We start from the raw sequence: 9,835 nt of genomic DNA, 5'->3' as shown, positions 1-9,835 counted from the left end.
CCCAAGGGCTGGCAAGGATACGCTCCTTCTGGAGCTCTGGAGGAGGATCTGTCCCCTGTCTTTCCCAGCTGCTAGAGGCTGCCTCGGTTCCTCGGACCAAGTCTCCCTTCCAACACTTGCATCGCCTCTATCATCACATCCCCTGCTCTGACCCTTCGGCCTCTCTCTCATAAGGACACCTGTGACTGCATTAGGCCCCTTCAGATACTCCAGGGCACTCTTCCACCCCGTGACGTCTCACATAATCACTTCTGCAAAAATCCCTTTTGTCGTGTAAGGTAACAGATTCACAGGTTTCTGGGATGAGGATGGGGACATCTTTGCAGAGCCATTATTCTGCACTTCCCTGAAGGATTGTTATGTGAGAGACGGATAAGGGACAAGATCCTCTCTCAAGGATCTAAGACAAATGGGTGAAATGTGGGCAAGGAGGCAGCATTTGACTCCAAACAGAAGAATTTCAGTAGTGATAAGAGGTGAGATCGAGTAGTAGGAGCTTTTGTTGGGGGGATGTGGGCTTTTCTTCACTGGGACCGGGTCCCTTGGTCTAGACATTCATCTGACTCAATCCACGTCAGAATTTTGGGATTCGCTGTCCTCTGAGAGTCTTTCCGATTCTGTGTCTGGATCTTTGTAAGTGCCTGCATGTAAGTGTTGAACTTGGAAGGCGTGTCAGTCAGGTAGTCTAGGCTATGCTGGAGTAAGAAACAACACTGAAAATCTCAGTGGCTTTCATCCGCATCTCCGTTGTGGGATGTCAGGGGCTCCAATCACTGTAATCCCTCCAACTACCTTCTCAAATGCAGCTAGCCCCCAAGCCAGCAGGAAAGAGAGCTCTGGCGGGTCTAGAAAGAACAGTTAATACTCTGACCCAAAGATGGCCCATAGGACTTACACAAACAACTCCTCAGCCAGAGCTAAGGTATCTGAGTACCTTAGCCCCATCCAACCAAAAGGAGAACAAGGATGTGCAGTCAGGAAGACAAATGGTTGGTGAACAGAAAAGATGACTGTGGCAGTAAATAAGCCCTTTTTCCTTATCCATCAATTCATGGGTTCCATAAATTTAATCCCTTTTGCTCCTCTGAAGAGACTTACTGTCTGTCTGTTTATTTGGGGGTCCCGATGAAACAGGGTTGTCTTAAGCATGTTCCTCTTTAGTGATTTTAGCTCCATGGTTAGTATGTCACTTTCAAAAGATTAATAATGAAATGAGAGTGATGGTGGTGGTGACGGTGCTGATGACGATGACAATGACAGTGACAATGAGTACTTCTTGAAAATTCACAACGTGCTTGACATTGTACGAAGCAATTTCTACGTTAACTTCCTTGTATCTTAGGCATGAGGGAGTGAGCAAATCACGTTTCCCATTTTGTAGCACGCCTCCATCATCAGGTCATGCAATGGCCCCCTCCTGGTGTTTTATCCGTATGTTACCACTCCTCATTCTGGCCACCATAATGCCTTTGATGTGACACCTTGATCTTGTGCCTACCTTTGCAAAATGTACAGTGTTGTCATCACAATAACAAGTTATAAACATAAGTTCAAGTACTGTTAACGTGGTTCTGTTTCTTCCTTCCTTGCATTCAGCATCCTTTTGAGCAGGTATTTCTGTGTTTGTATACACAGAAATGTATACACCTCACACAGTTTATGGCTTGTAGGAGCCAAGTTGTGTTCCACGGTACATGTCCATTATATTTTACTTGACTTTGCCCTCAGCAGTAGGACTCCCAGGTTGCCTATAGGAGTTCTGATACTTTCAACTGGGGGTTAGCAAACTTTTTCTAGAAAGATCCAGACAGTAAATATTTTTGGCTCCGTGGGCCCTAAGGTCTTAGTTGCAAGGACTCAACAGTGCTGTTGTAGCATAAAAGCAGCCAGAGGCAGTGTGTAAATAAATGGGTGTGGCTAGACGTGGCCCATCGGCCACAGTTTGACAAGTCTGGCTGCAAACAAGGCTAATGATGGACATCTTCCTCTCAAGTATACTGTACACACAAGAGTGAAATTGCAGCATCACAGAGTAATCTCAAACATCACCAGACTAAGGATTTCTCAGGTTTCATTCTGAACGGAGCAGTTTAACAATAGTTCATACAAACATACCCACATCCCTCCCAACATTATCCAATGATCGTAGTTGTTGTCAGTATGATGGGGTAAAGTAACATCTCATTGCTTTTTTCTATTCATATTTCTCTGCTGACTGCTGAGTTGCAGTGTCCCTCCTGTATTTATTGTGCATTAGTACCACTTCTGTGTCCAGCCTGTTCGTGCTTTTTGCCTTATTCTGTAATTCTTGATGGGTGGGAATTTGTTATATATTCTACATATTAGTCCTTTTTCAGTTTTAAAACTTGTGCATAATTTTCAAATAATTTCTCCCCATCTGTTAACTGTCTATTAACCATGTCTGAGGCATTTTTTAATCAGGAATTCTTTTAAAAAATTTTTTTAAATATTTATTTTTGAGAGAGAGAGACAGAGAGACAGAGAGAGAGAAGGGCAGAGAGAGAGGGAGACACAGAATCCGAAGCAGGCTCCAGGCTCTGAGCTGTCAGCACAGAAGAACCCAACATGGGGCTCAAACTCACGAACTGTGAGGTCATGACCTGAGCCAAAGTCAGACACTTAACCGACTGAGCCACCCAGGTGCCCCTATAATCAGGAATTCTTAATCTTGACCATGCACAATTTGTTCTTTAGGAGACTTTTTAAGGAAATCTCTCTGCACTCCTAGATTACAAGAATAGTATTTTCTGTGATTCACCTTAGAGTTTTACCTTTTACCTTTTGCCCTTTCATCCATCTGAAGACGCTTTTATTTATAATGAAGAGATTTCCACTGAAATTCAAGCAGTGAGTTGGGTTTTCCAGCACCATAGGTCAAACCTGGTGGATAAAATTCCTGATGGTCTTGTCATCTTCATTATATATCAACCACTCAGATATATATATATATATATATCCACCCAACAGCTTCCTCTTCTGTTCCATTGATGGCATTTATCATTTGGGCAGCCACTACCATATTGTTTTTATTTCTGTGGCTTCATAATATATTTTAATATTTGGTGCAGCGTACGTCTCCTCTTTAGGCTTCTTTTCCAAAATGAATTTAGATATATGTGGACCTTTACATTTCCATATACATGTGTGTGTGTGTGTGTGTGTGTGTGTGTGTGTGTGTGTGTGTGTTTCTAGTCTCTAGATCCTTAAAAACACCCAGCTGGAATTTTTTGTGTGTGTCTGCATTGAAGTCATAGTTTAATTTGAAGATAACGGATAGCTTTACAAAATTGTGACGTCTCATTCCTAAGTATATGGAATATCCCTCAAATCATCAGACTATCTTGTATATCCTTTCATCGAGTTTTAGCATTTTGTCCATAGGACTTTTATGTTCTTTGTTCAGGTAATTCCTAGACACGTGAGAATTCTCGTGAACTATTTGGAACAAACTCTTTTCTTTTCTTCCCCCCCTTTTTCCCATTTACTTGATTTTTGCTGCTATGGAGAAATGCCATAGTTTCTATGGGTTGATTTTGCTTTCTCCTATTATAATCCTCATCAGCAGACTTATGAGATGAGCACTCTTATCCCATTTTATAGGTGAAGAAGTTAAGTACCTGGCCCAAGATCATTCAGCTAATCAGGGAAGAAGCTAGTGCATGATCCTAAGCAGTATTCCCATCACAGAGGGCTTTGGTTGTGCCGAAGGGTAAATAGTGACAGTACATTTAAAACTCCCGGGCACAGCCAGAAGTGCTCAATTTACAAAATGGAAACGCCTCGTGCAATTGTTATGCTCTGGCTATCCCTCTACTGACGCCTGCTGACTCCCAGGAACATGGCTACTACAAGGCGTGAGGTCCATGGTCTGGCTAATAACAGTGCAGAGAGAAAAGACCAGCTTCCCTTCCCAATGGGCCAGTCTAACACATTCCTCCACCGAGTTAAAATCGGCCCTGTCAAGGCAGCAAGATCCTCTGAATAGGGCTTCCCCAGACTCCCCGGTCGGGCTGGCACCTCCTGTCATTTCCCTTGTCATTTTTGCTGAAACCCAGCCCCAGCCCCCACATTAGCTCCCGCTTGGAAGTCTCCTGTCTGGAGCCAGCGAGGTTTGTCTGCTTCCTTGGGTTTGGCTAATAAATTGGGATCGTGGGGTCAGGCAGCAGGGGACCTGGCACCCAGGGAGCCCCCGACACTGATTTTATTAGATTTCTCTTTGCAGGGCCCAGGATGCCATCCCAGCAGGGAGCCCGCAATCGCTCAGTAACCAAGATTTTGTCGTCTCTGGTTTGACAAGGTCATTTTTTACTAGAGGAGGAAAAATCCCACATTAATTATACAAGCAAACTGGGGCCAAGGCCGTTAGAGCTGGCCTCCTTCTTCTGTGAGGGGGGGAGAGCAGGAGAGGAGGTGGGTTTCCTCCGTGAAAAGGGAGTGAAGCCTGAGACAGGAGGGAGCGTGTGTGCAGCCTGGACGTCTCCGACCCTCTGTCTCTGACATGCGTGTGCACTGTCTTCGGGGTAATCTTGAGGATGTTTGTTGATCTAAAACGGGCTGCAAGCGGACTGAGCCGAGGAACATGCACAATCATGCCCACTCATTCATTCATTCATTCATTCATTCATTCAGTTTCCTTTCATAAAGCACCTGTGAGTTGCCAAACACACAACCAGGCACTGAGAAAGGAAAAAAAATGAAAGAAGCATAGTTATTGCCCTCCTAGAGGCTCTCTCTGTCTCGCACGAGGGCTGCTTCTCAGTCCCCCAGGATCACAGGCCACCTCTCCAGACCTGGAAAGGCAAGGTGAGCGCCCCATCCACACTTCCGCTCAAAGTTAGGGAGACCCTTGCACCCTTTCCGGTAGCCTCCCCGCGCCAGCTCTGCAGACTCAGATCCATTACAACATCGTATCTTTTTGCCTTGGGATAGTGTTTGCTTTGGACTAGCAGGGGTCACTGCAAATGCAAAGGCCGAATTCTTCCTGGAAGCCTCGTCTCAGTCACGTGGTGTATAAAGATGTTTGCGCAGATGGAGGCTCTTCTTCCAGGGCGGGCGGTGTCTTGTCCAGAACTCACAAAGATTCGACGAATCTCTGGACACTTGCGTTTGGTTTGCGGCGGTGAAGAGGAGAGGCTTCCCATATTGCTTGCCTACATTCGTCATTCACCATTTGCCCTCTCACCCCGCCCTCTGCCTCATAACTGGGGACAGACCTCCATCTCTCGTCATTACCACTCTGTCTCCTGAACTGTCTGTTTTGAAGTTCCTGGGAAGTCCATGGCCTCCCGTGTGCAGATGCTCCGGTGGCTACGACCTTTGCACATGGAGTGTCTCCCGCCTCCTGAGAGATTACCCTTGACTACACCAGTTCACTTCCTGTCCTTCCAACGAAAGAGCCTTCTTTTCTGCCTGCATCTGCCTCCCCCTCTTACCCTCCTCCTCTGAGGCTGAACCCACCATGCCTTCTCCAAGAGTCTCCAAAGCACTCTTGTTACAGAGCAGCCAAACCACTCTGGCAGAGAGCACACATTCCCCGTGGCGTCTGCCGAAAAAGCTTCCAGAATGTCAGTGTGACGTCCCGACCCCAGGACCTGGGTTCGTTTTCCAATTGTGCCACTTCTGAACTAGGTGACAGTCAGAAGATAACCTAATCTCTCTGAATACTTTAACACTTACCTGTAAAACGTAGATAAAAATAAAACCTCCCGTGAGGAGGCGGTGAATCCTTAGTGAGATGATCCGTGTAAAGCTAGGATGACTTAGGATCATCAGTAGTATTGCCAGTCTGGAAGCCCTCCCATCCTGTCTCACTTTGAGCAGATAATCTCAGTGCTTGCTTTTGCAGAAACATCAAAGCCGTTTGGTATGAAAGCAGCACCTTCGCTTGCTCTCCTAAATGTTGACGGAGATACATTTCCCTCACTTTCTCATAATTCCCCTGCATCCTCCGCCATTTTCCCTTCTTGCTTTGCCAAATGGATGAAATCCTCTAGGGCCTTCCCTCATTAACTCCTAATCAACCTCTCTAGGTTTGTTTGGTGCTCTTTGATGAACCTTCCGCTAGAGCCACTTACCAGCCTGGAATGTCCCTCCTTACTCCCTCCTTTCCCTTCGGTGTACCTTTCAATTCTTGAAGCATGTCACTGTCTGCTGAACCTCCCTGCACTAATTATCCACGGCATAACAATTACCATAAACTCAGTGGCTTAAAACCACACACGTTTATCATCTCGTGGTTTCTGTGGGTCAGGAATCTGGGCACAGCTTAGATGGGTTCTTGGCTTCGTGATGTCTCCAAGTGCAATCGAAAGTGTCAGCCAGGGTTGAGATCTCATCTGGAGGCTGGAGCAGGGAAGGATCCACTTCTAACATCATGTAATTGATGATAAAACTCAGTACAAGTGCTGGATACATTTGAGCCGATGAACCATCTGGGAAAAGCATTTAGAAAGCTAGACAACCGGTTGGTGGGGGGTGGGGGTGGGGTGGGGGGGACATTGTAATTGTCCAGGTGAGAGGATCAGTGGGAAAACCTCAGGCTATCCACCACCAGCTAAAATCTCTTGAGGTCTCAGTTTCCTCTTCTGAATGTGGGAATAATAGTAAAGCCTACCACACAGGGATATTGGAAGGACCGAATGACATAGTACTTTATAAGTGCTTAAGATAAAGCCCGACACAAAGTAAGTTTTCTGTGGGTGTTAGCTAGTTTATTATGATCGTTTGTAATATGCTTCACCTGGGTTTGCCTGTGCTGGCTCGCGTCCTGTGATTCTCTGCTCTTCTGTGACCTTTCCTGGCTCAGAAACACAGTGAGTATCTCTTTCTCGCTGACCCTGGGATCCCCCGCAAGGCCGCTCTGATGGGCCTGCCTTTCTGCCCAAGTCTCTTGCCTCTGATGTGGTTCCGCAGGAACAAACCAGAGCACCCTCTGCCTGGTCATCACCTCCAAGCTGAGCTCAGCGCTGGGCTTTGAGAGTCAGTGACTTACTCCCTGGTCGGCACTTTTATTGTGGTTTCATGATTGGTTCAGGATGGCTGGGCCTTTGCTGCCCACCCCCATCCTCAAGCGAATTCCCAGTCCTGCCAGAGGCTGAAAGGAGAGTGACTTAGTCATTAGCTCCTCTGGCAACAGCCCCTGGCGGCAGTTCAAGGCAGCTTAGAAAACAGGGCAACAAGTGGCTGCAATATGCATTTCAAAAGCCTAGCAGACAAGAAAAGGAAATGAAAACCAGAAAAAGCAGGGATAGTAACATCTGAACCTGGAGGCACAACTAGACGGCCACTGGGCACCAAAGACCATGCTCCCAGGCCTTGGGGTAAGAGATATGGGAGGGCAGTGCTAGCAAAGTTGAATGGTGAAACTGAAGGGTAAAGCCAAGGCCCAGGGCCTCTCTCGCCTCCTCCCGTAGGCAAGTCAGAAATGAGTGAGGACTTCCTGTGCATCCTGGAAGACCACGACCGGGCAGAACTGGCTTGGGGCCTGTGTTTAGAGTATGCGAAAGGTGTCCTGTCTTAGGCCTGCCCCTTGCAGAATTCTTTTGACTCAGGCCTATTAAGATCCAGAGCCTCACTGAGCTAGACCTCTAGAATCCAACCTTTCACAAGGAGAAGATACACGGGGAACAATGATAAACAGCGATAAAAAGGGCTGAGATCTTTTCCATCCCCTCCACCCTGGGTTACCTAACTCTTACAATACAAGGTGGGTGTTGTCACCACCTCCGTTTCACAGATGAGGGAAGAAACTAAGGCACAGAAACATTATATAACTGTTGGATTAATGTATTTGTTATTTGTCTTCTGCTTGTCTAACCCGAATAGAAGTTCCATGAGAGCTGGGACTGGCCATCCTAGTCATCATTTTATATCAAGTGTCGAAAATAGACCCTGGAGTGTAGTAGATGCTTAAAAACAGGGTATTTTTTTCCCCCAAAAAGTAAATTTGTCAAAGATCACAGAGCTTTTGAACAATGCGCCTCCTACTCTTAACGGCTGCACTAGGTTGTCTCTGATTTGGCATGCTCTAATGGAGGCTGTCGTGTTGGCAAGGTCTAGGGCCAGGCAGTGGGGAATGTGGCCTATGGTCACATTTCCCCAGTTGGGTGCTCCTACAGAGACACCTATACAAAATGAGATGATGTTTATAGTTTGAATGTGGAAACGCTCCATTCTTACTGGAGGACTCGATGTCCCTACTTTGGGTCGACGTTAGACTCAAAGGGAGCTGGTCTCCTGTGTCTCTGCATCTGTGTTTTCACCCCAGGGAGGATTCTGATTGGTTCTGTGATTATGTGTGCATCCCATAGACTCATAACAACTACAAGGGGGTGGGACACTGACAGCGGCAGTTCCATACACAAAGAACACTCAGAGAGGGGAAAGAATGGTTTTACACAGGGGATTCTAGAATAAAAAACATACAATCAAAAGAAAAATATGCCCAAGTATGATTTTCTCCCACCAAGGTCTTAGTTATGATATTTGAAAAAAAGGACCAAGTTGTTGGCGTAATGGCCTTTATTTATACGCCCTCACCTCCCTTTGACCATGCTCAAAGCATATACTGATAATGATTTAAGGCATTTTTTCTAAAAACTTTGAGCCCAGATGTGCCTTTAAAAAGTGCCTGTGCACCTCCTCTACTTCTCTGATGATTTTTTTTTTTTCATAAGTTCTGGCACTCTCATCAGAGCCACACATTGCCATTCCCATACTTTCTCCATCTCCTTTTCCCAGATCTGGTCATAACAGGTCCCTTTTCCATATTTTGTCCTGTCTGAGAATAAGTAGATGAAACAGCAGCCCACATAATGTCGTTGGGGAACAGTGACAAACTCCTGTAAGGCCCCAAATATCCCATTAATTGTCTGTCATTTTGCTGCCATCTCCTATTTATTGGCAATTTTAAAAATGTTAACACCAGTCTAAATGTGATTCAAATCCTGGTTCTTGCATTTAAATCTGATGGACCTTAAACAGTCGCTTAACTTCATTGAATCTTACTTTCTTAAAAACATGGGTAATAATCGAAGACATCTTCCCTACTCTCCTAGTGGGAGTATCCCAACTTCTTGGGAAAATTTCAAGACATCCATTGTTCTCTGATGCTATATTCTTATATATTACTTTCTATAATATGAGTTACATGTGATGACTATGTATCCTGTCACTCCCATCTCCCACCCATGGTAAACATATCTGATAATAGGGGTGACCGGGTGGCTCAGTCGGTTGAGCATCTGACTTTGGTTCAGGTCATGATCTCACGGTCCATGAGTTCGAACCCCGTGTCAGGGTCTGTGCTCAGAGCCTGGAACCTCCTTCAGATTCTCTGTCTCCTTATCTCTGCCCCCACATCCTCTCTCTCTCTCTCTCAAAAATAAACATTACAAAAATTAAAAAAAAAACATAGCTGATAATAACAACACGTGTTCTTGCTGAACTCAAAGAGATCTTGAGTTTCCTTCTCAACACAAGGTGTTGCCTCAGTAATGAGAGAAAATTAGTCCTAAAATAAACCCTACTCTCACCTCACCCAAACAAATCTTAAAAGCAAGATTCAAAAGATCTGTCTATCCATCTATCTGTCTGAATATACATATATCAAACCCTTAATGTAGTATACTTCATAATGTCTACAATTCAACTAGGAGTTATCAGGCATGCAAATAAAAAAATTAAAAAAATGAGAAAAATCAATCAATTGAAAATTTACAGAATTGACACAGATGTTATAATTAGCAGACAATTACATTAAAAGTTATTATAACTCTAGTTCATATGTTTAAAAAAATCAGAGACAGGTAAGATA

Source organism: Panthera onca, chromosome A3, assembly GCF_046562875.1.
Source record: "Panthera onca isolate mPanOnc1 chromosome A3, mPanOnc1 haplotype 2, whole genome shotgun sequence".
Classification (NCBI taxonomy): Eukaryota; Metazoa; Chordata; class Mammalia; order Carnivora; family Felidae; genus Panthera; species Panthera onca.
Note: the sequence above shows the minus strand (reverse complement) of the source record.